The following is a 13,698-nucleotide window of genomic DNA, read 5'->3' on the forward strand; positions in this document are numbered from 1 at the left end:
ACGATAAGTAAATCTTTGCAGACAAATGTATATTCAACAATTAAATATTAGGCTTCTTTTTACGATGGTAATTTTTTTTCCTAGAACTGTTGTTTACGACTACCACGCCTGAAGAGACGGAGTTTTAAATTTATAACTTTAGAATACATCTTCTTATTTTTCCATACCTAAAAAAGTGGTAACCTTAACAATTCAATAATACAAAACCAATTTCTTGGTTCTCAAACCCAATATATAATATTTTCCAAATACATCGTTTTAGGTTTTATAGTTTTACTGGATCTCATGAATGGAAATGCACTTTAATACGTCAACCGTTATCCGACGTGAATATACAAATTTAAATTAATCTTGAATTATGCTTTATTGTTACAAAATATTTGTTAATTATTATTTAATTATTAAATATAAGTGCTTTAGATTACCAGAGGCATTTATTGAGGTTCTTTATAAATTACTTTAAATTTTCATAACCTTTATTTTTTTATCAACCCTTAGCCCCAGATCAAAACACATTAATGAAATACAGTTTGGTTATGTAGTCGAAGAAGATAACTTTGTCCTATTCAATCTTGAGCAGTGATTCTGAAACAAAGGATAGCAATACATTAAAATACCGGTTAAAAACAGTTATTTTGTAATAACGTAGTTGTAAGCAAAATATAGAACTAGAATCACTGGGAATACGATGTCAAGTATTAACGAGTGGAGTTAATTTTACTGAAATAAATTGCAACTTAAAGGTGTGAAACAAGTGATATTGAAGTGGAAAATCAAGAAAAGGTGCTCCGAAGCATTAGGATGTGTTGTCAGGAGGAGTGTCCAAAGTTTCCAAGATTCCCTTTTCAGGGGTAAAGCATTAATGGCGCTCACTTAGTGCTCAAATAATCGCGATTCCTATTACAGAGGGGTGACTAACCTTTTAACCCTGGGACAAAGTTGTATAGGGCAGTATCGGCGGAGCTAAGATGGCTTACTAAGCCATCATGGAAACCCCAAAATTTATAAGTTTTAACTTTTTGTAAAAACTTTGATTAACGCTTTCACTAACAAGTGAAATCCACCACTTTTTCTACTGACAACATATCCTAAATCTTCCTCGGATAATCCATGTTGTGATTTCCTACTCTAATATACAAACTTGTATTACTTGTTGTATTACTCGTGCCAAACGGGTGAGTTATATTTTATGATACAAAAATTCGTGCTCAAATAATGCCCTTCTCGCTTTACATATAAAAAGGACTTAACGATTGGAAAGGTCAAAGTTTAATTTGTTATTTACTACTAAGAATGTTTACGCTAAAAGTACACAATTGGAGTTCGACTACTATAGCCAATTTGAATTAAGACATAATAAAATGCTTCTAAACGATAATTTACAACATATAATCTAAATCTAATCAGTGAAATTCGTTAAGATTCTCACAAAAATGCATAACCAATAAACTATGCATTACTTCAAATACCACGGGTCGCTAAGACATATTTCATGTGGTAACCATGTATGGTTCATGATGTTACTGAAGACCTAGCACACTTCTTAAATTTCAGATAAACTCTCTTTACGGGTATGCGTAAGAAATTAAAAGCTGTTTTTAACTCAAGGTGTAGTCACTGACCATAAGCTTGCACTCCAAGAGTCAGAGGCTCACAAAACATATCCGCATCATATAAACTGACAACCATCAGTAGATAAGTCGTACTGGACAACATGGTAAAAAGCTGGTGAGATCAGAAGAATGCAGTTTAAGGAAAGTTGCATCAATACACTGCAGAACAATCCGGAAAGTGGCAAAGCGGATTTGGCAGTCACTACTTATTCTGGTGATCAGCCGAATCTTAACCGAACATACACGATGTCCAACTCTAACACAATCCACTGGAAATGATCTATATCGTTTAAGCTACTGTTTTATTGTGAGAAAAAAGAAGGTTCTGAATATTGTAGCAAAATAACATTTATTATAACTTCCTGCACGCCTTCTATCAGACCACTAAAAGACCACTTTTTTGAGGGAAATGCGTGTACTATAGTTTACTATTAAACCAGCATTCAATATTTTCTATGTATTATTTCTTAATGCGACTGATTAATTCTTAAACTACTACCCTTTGTGCAACTCTTTACATTGCTGAACAAATTGACGTCGTTACCAGATGCTTGTTATTTCTGGAGGACAATGAGTTAACAATATCTCACATTCTAGGAGCCATTATGAATGTCGAGTAAAGATTCGCTATTCCCACCCATCCAGTCAACGACTGTACCAACTATTTTGTTCTAAAATTCATATAGATATTTCGAAGAACCGGACTCTTAATGTCTGTTATTACTATACGAGTATCAAATAGACTCAATCGTATAAGACTTAATCTTACCAGAATTTCAGAACGGTTGATCTTCCCACTGGTCTATGCAGAAGAAGAATCTTCCTTTTCTGATGCATTGAAATCCCCTACAACAAGGAGGACGATGTGGGCCGCACTGAAACAAAAACATAATTAATTTACTTACAGTTAAATTAAACTGCAGTTGACGTTAAATTAAAATTCAAAAAGTTTTTGAACACTTAATTTTTTGATAGTGTATCTTTATCTAATGTAAAAATCTTTAATAACTACTTTTACTTTGACGTTAAATTAAAATCCAAAAAGTTTTTGAACACTTACTTTTTTGATAGTGTATCTTTATCTGATGTAAAAATCTTTAATAACTACTTTTACAATCATACACATTTTATATAATAAAAGGCAGGAAAGGCTGTTATTGATGGTTCGGCTGCAATTATAACAGAAACTTAGATATATCAATGCTGAGATTGTATCAATTGAGAGTAGACAAATAATAACTACTGCAGTCTTTAGCATATACAAAATGCGTTTGATGGCTTAGTTCTTAAACATTCAGCTACTAAAAGCTACTGAAATCAAATACAAATTTAGAAATTTGCAATAATTAGAATTTTTGTATTATACTTTTATCAAAATAATTAATCAACAGGAAAATCATAGCTAAGTGCGGTGTTATAACCAAAAAAGTCCAGAATCATACTCAGTTTTAAGCATACATACACAATCTGTTTAAATAATTGAAATACTCACTAAATAACTTAAATAGCCGCAAGGTTTCTTCGATAATGACGGCAATGTCGCTGAAAGGAGGATTATGATGGTACAAAAAATTATCAAATTCATCTTGAAATCCTGTCCACTTCTAACCTCTGACAATTTATCAACACGAATATGTGCCTTAAAGCGACGATGTTTGTACTGAATGTACGCTAGCTATCGCACCAGCTCACCAGAATAACTCAATAAACACTTCTAGGAACAATAAGACATTGTGATTTTATGTGTTGATAACAATGGTTACCTCACCAAGGAATACAATAGAGTTCAATTAAGGAACTTGATAAGCGTAGAAATTTGCTATTATGTTTGCTATATGGTCTATGACTGACTGCCTGTTAACATTCTTCTTGCAGAAATCATGTTTTCTGCGACTAGGCCAACAATCATATATTAATTTATTCTATTGATATATGTTTATATCATATGAATATACAAATATATTTTAACGTAATCTATTTGCTATACCCCACACCCAATTTTAAAACAGTTTGAACTTTGAGTCCTCTAAAGGTGTTTCTTTTAAATGGAACGAAAACACACACATGTATAAGAAACTCATAACTACTCACATTTTAAAACTATATTTCACAATGAGAGTAATATGTAACTGTATATACTTTATCGGACTAAACAGAATCTGGCGAGTTGCCGTTGTTGGCAGATTATGACTGATGGCTTTTCAATTCATCAGTTACAAACGGAGTTTACAACAGGGAGGAGATCCAGTTCGGATCTTTTCACTTTTTGTCACATCTTTCTATGCTCTTTAATCATGATACCTCAAATATATTCCATTCTTTGACTTTTGCCTCCTGTCTAACATTGCATACTGAGGATCAATTTATTTATGTATGTTTTGTTGTTACTCAACTTATACGTTTTACAGCTTGTAGATCCTAGTTATATTAAAACAGATAAACATTCGTATTAAGTAGGCATAACTAAGAGCCAAGTGCATACATGAGCATACTTAAAAATTGCAACTTGTTTTGAACAAACAAAATGATACTGAATGAACACACTAATATATCATAAATTGAAACTAGTGCTTATCAATTATATAGTACCTAGTTTCATGTAATAAATTAGTAGTCTATGTAGCTCATATTGCTAAAAGCTACCGAACAAGTATGTGACATATAATATAAAACGATTGTAAACATTTATGATGTGTCGAAACTAAATCCCAAACCTTTAACTCGACAAATATTTAACAATGATTCGAAATCTAGATTTAATGAACGGGATTCGATAACGGGGTCTGCGCATATCCACCTCGTCATTTATTACTCCGGCTAATCGCGTGTTTGTAAATATGTTGCATGCTTTTATAAATAACAATAAGAGATAATTTTTGTAATTTCCTTGTGTATGTTTGTGCAATGACCCGTCTGCTGCATCTATGCACTGATGTCAGCTTTTTGACAGCAAGCGTGTATACAATTGCTTAGTTTTTATTACTTCGCAATTTTTATTGCTGTATAGATATTTTTTATGTACAACATATTGTGTATGTGTTACTTATTTAATGTTCTTATCATGAGTAAGAGTCCTTTGAAAATTTTCAAATATTTTAAGTTTCAATTACAAATAATAAAATACATAAATAACCATACTATTTGCAGACTAACGATATTTTCTGTAAGCCCTTATTAGAATCTACCAAATTAAGATATTTAAATATAAGGGATATGAAATAGTTCTTTAAGTATAGCTATATCTTTGAACCTCTGTCAATCCTTTTAAAATAGGAAGATATATTTCTATTTTTATATTCTTCTTTTATATCAACGGGCAATTTGTTAAGGTTAAGGAATGGCAGTAATTGGATTGGCGATGGTTTTAACTGAAAAAAGCTTTAGATCCGGATTGTTAGTTCCATTTTGTAATATTCTGAAATATTTGAAATATTTCACTGAAAATATTTAGATTGTGATTTGCGGATCTGTTGGCAAGAATGTTGGATATGTCTCCTGTAGTTCATGTTATTGTTCTTAGTAGTAGCCAATTGTAAACACGGTAGGAGAAATGTAAGAAATATAACATGCTGTTAAATGGTAACTCTAATACTCCGGATTTTGGGTAGAATCAACGTCTTCTTCTCTGTATGTTTTCCGCTTTAGTGCCAAAATACTTACAAAATATTCAGAGAGTTCTTTTTTAAACTTAAATTAAAACTAATAATAATTTACTGTAACCTACACTTTCTAAACGTATTTTTTACTAGGAGTCAAAGCTAGTGGGATGATATAAAGGTCGGGTATCATAGGTCAGTACGGAGATCTGACAGATTTAGTTGTGCATATTTATACCACAACAACCTTATCTAAAAAAATTATTACTTAATTCAAATTTTGCTGTTTTTTATTTTCAAAATTCATCTTGTTGCCCCATATAACAATCTACGTGATATTCGTATTTTGCAGTTTGTTTCTTAAAAACCGTGTTATGAAAACTATGTAATAGCTGCTGCAAATGAAACTTATTGCCTCACAGTACCTTGTAAAATCTACGATTTACTACAATAACTATTGATATTATCAGAGGGATAATAAACTATAAGTATACCAGGCTTTGATCATGAACCCGTTATCACTAAGTCTCCTTAAGGCTCGTGAGTGGGAACTTGAGCACAGGCTTATAATGGCATCACATCACTAAATGCTGTCTTTGTTTTCAAGCTGCATGTAAAGCACACAATTAGAGTGCATTAATTCAATATAACATCACGTCTAAAATATATTCTATTTACAATAAATAGTTTACTTTAATTTTCTAATTAGTTCATATTAACTTATGTCCTAAGATTGACCTAATTAATAATTATTTTGCATTTTCTACTTTTTATATCTATTAATTAATGATTCTGCATTACGCATATGCTTATGAAACATTTAAATACCATAACATTAAAAATATTACATTAATAAGGCAGTATATATGTTAAAAAATAGTTGTTTTTTACATATAAATAATATTATTATTTGATCATTCAGTTTAGTTTAAGATAGTTCGATTATTAAATGCTCTGAAATCGTTAAGTATAATTTTACAAACCTTTGTCTAGTTATGAAAATATTTGAATCAAATTATTTAGTACGATGCATAAGTGAAAATAAAATCAATTTCAAATATTTGTCTTTTAAAATTATTTATTTATAATGGTCAGAATTTAAAGTTTTACAAGCAAGAGTACAAATCACATTGTTGATTAAGGGATGGGTCACACCTGTCACAATGCTGCACCAGGTGGCCAGGCAATAAGTCATGGTAGTCTTCACCCAACATTTTATTCTTGTGTTGTTAGTTCAGGCAGACATTTCAACGGTTTTTTTTTAATTTTCAGTATGAAAATTTAAGTACGAGTTGTTATTATTAATTAATACAATAATTAGTCTTTAGCAATAGTAAATTTTTTATAATATTAATTATTAAGCAAAGGTTTAAAGATGAATTTACAAAGTCTGTCGCCACTTTCTTGTCATTATTTTAGGATTGGATGATTTTTCATATTGTAATATTTTCTGGAACTGATTCATGGTTTGAGAAAATTTTGGCATCAGGAAATATGAATTTTGCTGTAGTGCGTTTTGTTGTATGGAGGTAAATTATTAATTAGTCAACTATTTAAATCATGTTTGCAATCCGGCACTGTAATGGAAGCCAGCAATACACCCTTACTGTCCCACTTATCTTTCAAGGCTTGTAACTTATAATCCAGAATTTTAACTCTGTAAGTCGATGTTCAAACTTTAACAATCTGCTCACAATAGGAACGTAACGACCGGAATGGTGAAACACTAACTTTTGAACTAACTATCATGTTAGTAACTAACAATAAGACACTACTCCACCGTCTCACAAAGCTCAAAACTTCCCATTACTTTATGAATCAATCTCAGCGATTTTTTACCTGAAGTCTTTGCAGAACTATCAGCTAAATTTCAGCAAGTGCCAGAGGAGAGACAAGGAGTAAGACGGAGAATACAGATATAAGCTAAACGTTATATCAAATCTGTTGTTTGTAAAGTAATTTCATTATCCTTGTAAAGATTCGAAAAATACTTCTACGTTCTACGTTAAGTCTTACTTGATCCTGAATACAACGCTACGTAAACTACATTCTCCACAGGTACAATTTATAGCAGATACAAAAAAGAGAACTTCTCTCAGTGTTTTCTTTAAGAAAGGATTATCTCCTTTCAACACGGTAGCTCAACCAGACCCCTTAAGACGCAGAATAGTAGGGAGAGTGACTGGTCTCACTCAATATACCACCAGCAAAGGTGTTTAGCTTTATTACGCCCGTCTACATGGACCAATGACATCGCCGATCATATCAAACAGGATACGGAGGAGAGTCGTTACAGAGCAAGATCGATAATGTTGATTGAAAGTGCTACGGTCACAGACGGTATCTCCAATTAGGATTTAGAGTCTGACGTCGTAGAACTTACGGCTATTGGTTCTCCTAGTGTAAAATGAAAGCTAGCCTAAAACTAAATGTATGGTAATTGACATTGCGGCCATAGCCAGTGATTAATATGAACGCATAAAAAGGGAGCTTGTTGTAAGGGAAGTGGAGTTAATTCATCATTTCTGCGTGTATGTAATAGTAATAAATATTCACTATTTGTTTAGTTATTATAGGCATTGTAGATACATATATTTATATATATATATATAATGTATATGTATACATATATAGATACATATATTTATGATTATGTTTTACATATACATAATATATATATATATATATATATATATATATATATATATATATATATATATATATATTATATTATATTATATTATATATTATTGCACAGATATGATAAAATATTTTTTTTAGTATGCACTTTATTATTCATTGTTGTACAATTCATAAGGTGATACCGTATTTTTCGGAGTTTATTTTGGTGTTACTGTGGTTTTTCTCAATTGGGCTTTAAAATTGAGACATACATGTGACCTTTTTGCTCGTGTTTATCGTTTTGTGCCTGTATATTACACATACACATACTATAGTTATATTTTTTCATTCAATAAGTTGGATAAAAAATGGGGTTTTTTGTTTTAGTTTCACATTGTAGACATTCTCACTGTTAATGTGAAGACTGCATGAACTTTAAAACTAGTGGAAGATATCTTGTAAATTTGTTTTCTTCCTTTTTTCTCACATTTCAAACGATATACCGTTGGTAATGAAATGAAAGTATTCGTATAGGGTATAGCTTAAAAAGTTTTGACGAATAGGTTTTGTATATGATGTTTAAAATTCCATGAATCCTCATAGTTTAGACAAGCAAGTCAAGGTAAATACGTTTTAAATTGTTTTCTTGTATATGAAGCATGTCGAAATTAAGTGTGTTGCTCTTGGATAGCTGCTGATATCAATGTAGTACGTCGGTATATAAATGGTACAAGTATCTAATTTGTGTGGCATTATGTAACACGTCTTTACAAAACATTAGACCGAGCGCAGGTGCTCCCTTCATTTTCACTTATTTTGAAGTGTCCCTTACAACTTACTTGGTTTTTCTTATGTTAGTTGCTCACTACTAAAAAGCTGTTGAATTTCTTACTCCAAAAGTAGTGATTTGAAAAAATCGCAAGCACTTTTATAAAACATTTTATGTGCTGAAGCTTAAATTTTTAACTCTACTATCCTTTTAAACGTTATTTGACAAAAGTTTGGAAATGAATAGAAACTTGTAAACCTTTTAAATCTGAAACCTGGTAAAAATAAAAACATCATCTTGAGGCCAGTGTCTTCTAGTGCATTTTTTTATATTTGAATTACATCAGTGGCTGTTACTTTTATAATGCATGGAAATTTATTTTAAACCCCGTGTTTAATGACAACAATAATGTGTATGTAAGCCTAAGAAGATAAATAGGCCAACATAATGTTTACTGCTACACTAGATAATAATATAAATTACGCGTATAATATATTATTATTTATTATATATATTATTTCCAGCAATATATTATATAAATTTAAATTTGGATAAGGTAACTAAAATGTTCTACGATAAAAATGTTTGGCCATTGTAACTTTTAGTACTGTATGCAAAATTACAAAAGTTCTATTCACTATATATCCGTATCTACTACTTATTGCTTTTATTTACATTTAATATTAAATAATCTCTATTTTTCTACCAAATATTCTTAAGAAATAAAAATTATTTTCAAACAAAAATTAACCTTTTAATCAAGTAACTAAAATAATTCAAACAATAATAAATACTTCACACTTGGATGACAGTTGAGTATATATTCAAAATGTTTTCCATTTATGAACTACTAAATCAAATAGAGCCCAATACAAAATGTATTTTATTAATACATTACTAAATTTTAGAATATTTGTAAATAATCTAAATTTTACTAAATAATGTTACTCTTACGAAGAAATGTGTATACACAATTCAAAATTTCGATTATTGAAATCACAAATTGGGTCTAAAAAATATACAACTGTTCAATATTTGTTATTTGTTATATTTGTTATTTGTTATAGTTGTTATGCGTTTTTGTAGGTGTATACACATACAAGTTACGTTTAAAATACAATTATTGGAAATTACAGGCTCAAGTATAATTAATAAGTGTATTGTCGAAGAAAACCAGCTTAGTGACATAATACGTATTTTATTCAGCTTGTTAAATTTGTAATGGATCTATTTACAAGTCATGTGGTAGTTGTAAGCTTATCTCTTGCAGGTTCTGCAAATAGCAGATAAGTGTAAACTAAAATAACTAAGGCCTGTTTTACATTACTTTTAACTATTAAAAAAAATTACAAAAATATTTACCCGTTGATATTGGGCTTAAATCATATAATATTACATAATGGAATTACAAAACAGGATTCTTGTCTAAAACTTATATTAAACATTTATAACATTAAGGCATATTGTTTTAATTTCAACAATAAATATAACTACACTTATACTAATATAAAATAGTACATATTATTTAAATTAAAATAAACATTCTTTTTTTATCTGTCACTTAAACACACGCAGGTTGTATTATAAATACTACTATACTGAAGATGTCCAGAGATTTTGGGTAGAAAATCTTGGTAGCAGGGATTTAGCCTTCATCCTCTCTTGTCAACAAGGATAAAGGCATTATGTCCCTTGAGCCAAAGTGCACTTCAAGGTGAGATTCTCTCAATGTGAGAATTCCCAAGAAGATTTCACTAAATGCGATTTGGTGTTCTAAAGTAATTTCTAAATATTGTAATGACTAGATCAGTCCCATAAATATATTAAGCTCAGGTGTAATCAATACAGGATGGTTAGCGGCTCAGACTGTATCTGTATGTCATATAGTCTTGAGTCAGGCTCACGTTTCAAAAGAAACTAACATTATAAAACGTGATAATATCCAATATAATATTTATACATTTTTAAAATTTTATCACAAGTTTAATATATAAAACAGAACACTGAGCATTTCTCTTAAACCAAGGAATTGATGAATAACGGTTGTGTAAAATTTGCTTCAGATTTACAATATTACGTTTGTTTATAAGTATTTTTTTATCCACCCATGAGTTGTGGTAGAGTTAGCTTCCAACTTCGCTCATCAAAAAAGTGTTGTAAAATGCGTTAATTATCTAACTACTACACTATAGAACTATAGAAAGATTGTGTTGTAAAATGTTGTGTAAAATAACATCTACATTATACAATTTTATTAAAATGGAGTTACAATCGGTGCTACGTCCGTTTATCAATATTGATATACGTGTACACCTTATACATGTTTACAGGTAGAGATGAAAATATCAGATCAAATATCAAAGCGAAGCTGAATTCATTATCACATAACACATAGCAGTCGGCGAAAGTTGAGACTGAGTAATGTTTACAACGCTGTATGGAAAAATGTTTCACTCAACAGGTCGGGTTAATATGGATTACATACAATTGAATTTCATTATAAAATGTGTGTGTGTGTGTGTGTGTGTGTGTGTGTGTGTGTGTGTGTGTGTGTGTGTGTGTACTTTGAGTTATGTACATTAACTTTCCGCTTAAGGTAGGGTCGGAAATCAGACAATGTCACAAAATTGATTCCTGGAATACTGGTGTTCCCGTCTGTCTGAAGCACTAAGCGGAAGATGAAATGGAGCTAAACGTAGCATTGAATTGACCCTTCCAACCATATGTGTATAACTGTGTTATGTGTAGAAAACACAGTTCCTTCGCCATTCTTTGGGATCGTGTCAAAAGTACACTGAATTTTTTATCTGATGAGATGCCGAGAACGCCTCTTCATCTAGATTACATTTCAATACTTTTCAATACAATGTTTAGCCTTGTTGTCTCCTGCAACATAAACACAACTAATAATTATCGTGTTGCAAATAGGACGTTATTAATATATTCATGTTATATAGGTTGTATACCATTGCTATTTAAGTTTTCGGGTTACATTTGTGCGTTCAAATGAAGAGGTTTGTTTTAAAAACAGGAATTTTCTTTTTTTAATATTTATATTGTCACCTTCAAAACAGTGCCCAATAATCATTTCATGCATTTGTGCCGGCGCAAATTCTGATCCTCGAAATACTTCTGAAACTCAATCTTCGGGATAGCCTTTAGCTCTTTTAGCGATGCACGTTTAGTGTCATCTATGCTTGTTTTCCCCCCCCCACCCCTTCACCGCCAGACGGAAAAATGACCGTCAGTTTCTCTTTAAGAGAAACTTAAAGAAGTTTCTCTTTATTTTTGCAAATAAAAAAAACACGGGGAGCCATGTCTGGAGAATATGGAGGATGGAACATCGAGATGATTACGCCTTAGTATAGACGTAATATTCGTAAACCCTAGTTTCGTCATCTGTTACAACACAGTTCAGCAATTATACATCCTTCATTTAGTGAGTAAGCAAGAGCTTCGGTTACCGCATTTAATGTTCTAAATTCATCATTTTAGGAACAAAATTTTATACGACACATTTGTGCCATAAAACTACGAAGAAATGTCATGGAATGATAAAATTGATGTGTTAACATCAGCGACTTCTCAGATCGTAATACGGTGATTGTTCATAAAAATTTCTTCTACTTTTACATCAGTGATCGATGTGATGGGGTGTCTGGAACGTCCGTCATCTTCATGTTCTTACGCCCATGTTTGAAGCGTTTATAAAACCAGCACCACTATTTCGTCCTTGTTGTACTCATATAAGATTCACCATACGCCTTTGCTTATATTTACCACATTTGGTACATTTTATGAAATTTTTACACAAAATTTAACACAAATTCTGTGATCAAATTTTTGAAACAAACAAGAGTTGATGAGTTCATAAAACACGTCTGACCTTAGTCGATGTTACTGGAAAATTAAACAATAAATACAGCTGCGAATGTTATTATACTTCAGGAGTATAAAATAAAACTCTGCCCATCTGACTCTCTAAATCCACAAAACTTAAAATAACTTCACACCTCGTATTATCATCATTCAAGTAAGTTTGCAAGTCGTATTGCCAAAGTATTATACTGTTACGGTCTTGATGTATATCGGATGCACCAAGTTGAAATATGGCTAGACTAACATTCACATTGAATCGACCCCGCACATCATCGCTGTGTTATGTGTATAAATACATCAGTGAACATATCGATTCCAAATAGGTACATAGTACAATTTTTATAGACAAAAACAATAAAAAAAACTTAAGGTATAATATAAATAGTATATTTCAACTTATTACTATTATTAGATAGTCAATGTAAATTAATAAATACTAACGTTTTATTAGATTTCAATAAGAATATCACACATGTTAATGCTACATTATTTGCGTACCATTCATTCTCCATTTATGAAATTGATTAATGCTATTCTTTGTTCTTACATTTCTGTCCTATATTAGTATCTGGTGGGTTTTGGCAATGTCATGTCGTTGATAACAACAAAGAAAACTATTACAAATTGCGCTGGAGTATTGCAAAACCAGTAAATCACCTATTGCCAAATACGAAACACATACAGTTGTGCACTATACTATGATTTTAATTGTGATCAAATGAATTTGTATATTCATGCATCTAAGAAATCAGACATGAAATGACAGTTGAAAAATTAAAACTACTGAAATGAAAACTTGAATTTTACGTGCTCTTATGAAATTTTCATAAAATCTATATTATGAAAATATATAATAAATTTAATAAACTGGAAGATTACTTCGGGAGGCAATAAGTCGGCATGTGTACAGGACTCAACGCCAACAAGAGCGGTTTACCGATTTTGTAGATGATATCCGAACTATGTGTGCTATCTTAACTCCGGAAGCCGAGGATCATGATATTTTTGAAATAATAATGGGAGCAATTTTGCCTGATACACGAGCTTGTTTTGCGGGACTGCCTACTCCGTCACACCTACAGAATTTGATAGAGATTGGTTCCACTATCGATGGTATTAGGGAATTTAATGTTCAGCAAACCCCTTCTCGGCCTAATGCAAACTACACCTTGTACCCGTATAGAAAAAGAAGTGAGTCATATAACTCAAACTGGCCTCG

At 31.2% G+C, this 13,698-nt stretch overlaps 1 long non-coding RNA gene across 1 annotated transcript; it reads right to left on the reverse strand.

Moving 5' to 3' along the window:
• Positions 1 to 458: 458 nt before the first annotated feature.
• Positions 459 to 3,308, reverse strand: LOC124368516. The gene is made up of 3 exons (XR_006922957.1): positions 3,106 to 3,308; positions 2,383 to 2,488; positions 459 to 585 (listed from the first exon to the last, which is right to left on the reverse strand). It is a non-coding gene; the product is annotated as an uncharacterized LOC124368516 (long non-coding RNA).
• Between the last annotated feature and the right edge of the window lie 10,390 nt (positions 3,309 to 13,698).

Source organism: Homalodisca vitripennis, chromosome X (assembly GCF_021130785.1).
Source record: "Homalodisca vitripennis isolate AUS2020 chromosome X, UT_GWSS_2.1, whole genome shotgun sequence".
Classification (NCBI taxonomy): Eukaryota; Metazoa; Arthropoda; class Insecta; order Hemiptera; family Cicadellidae; genus Homalodisca; species Homalodisca vitripennis.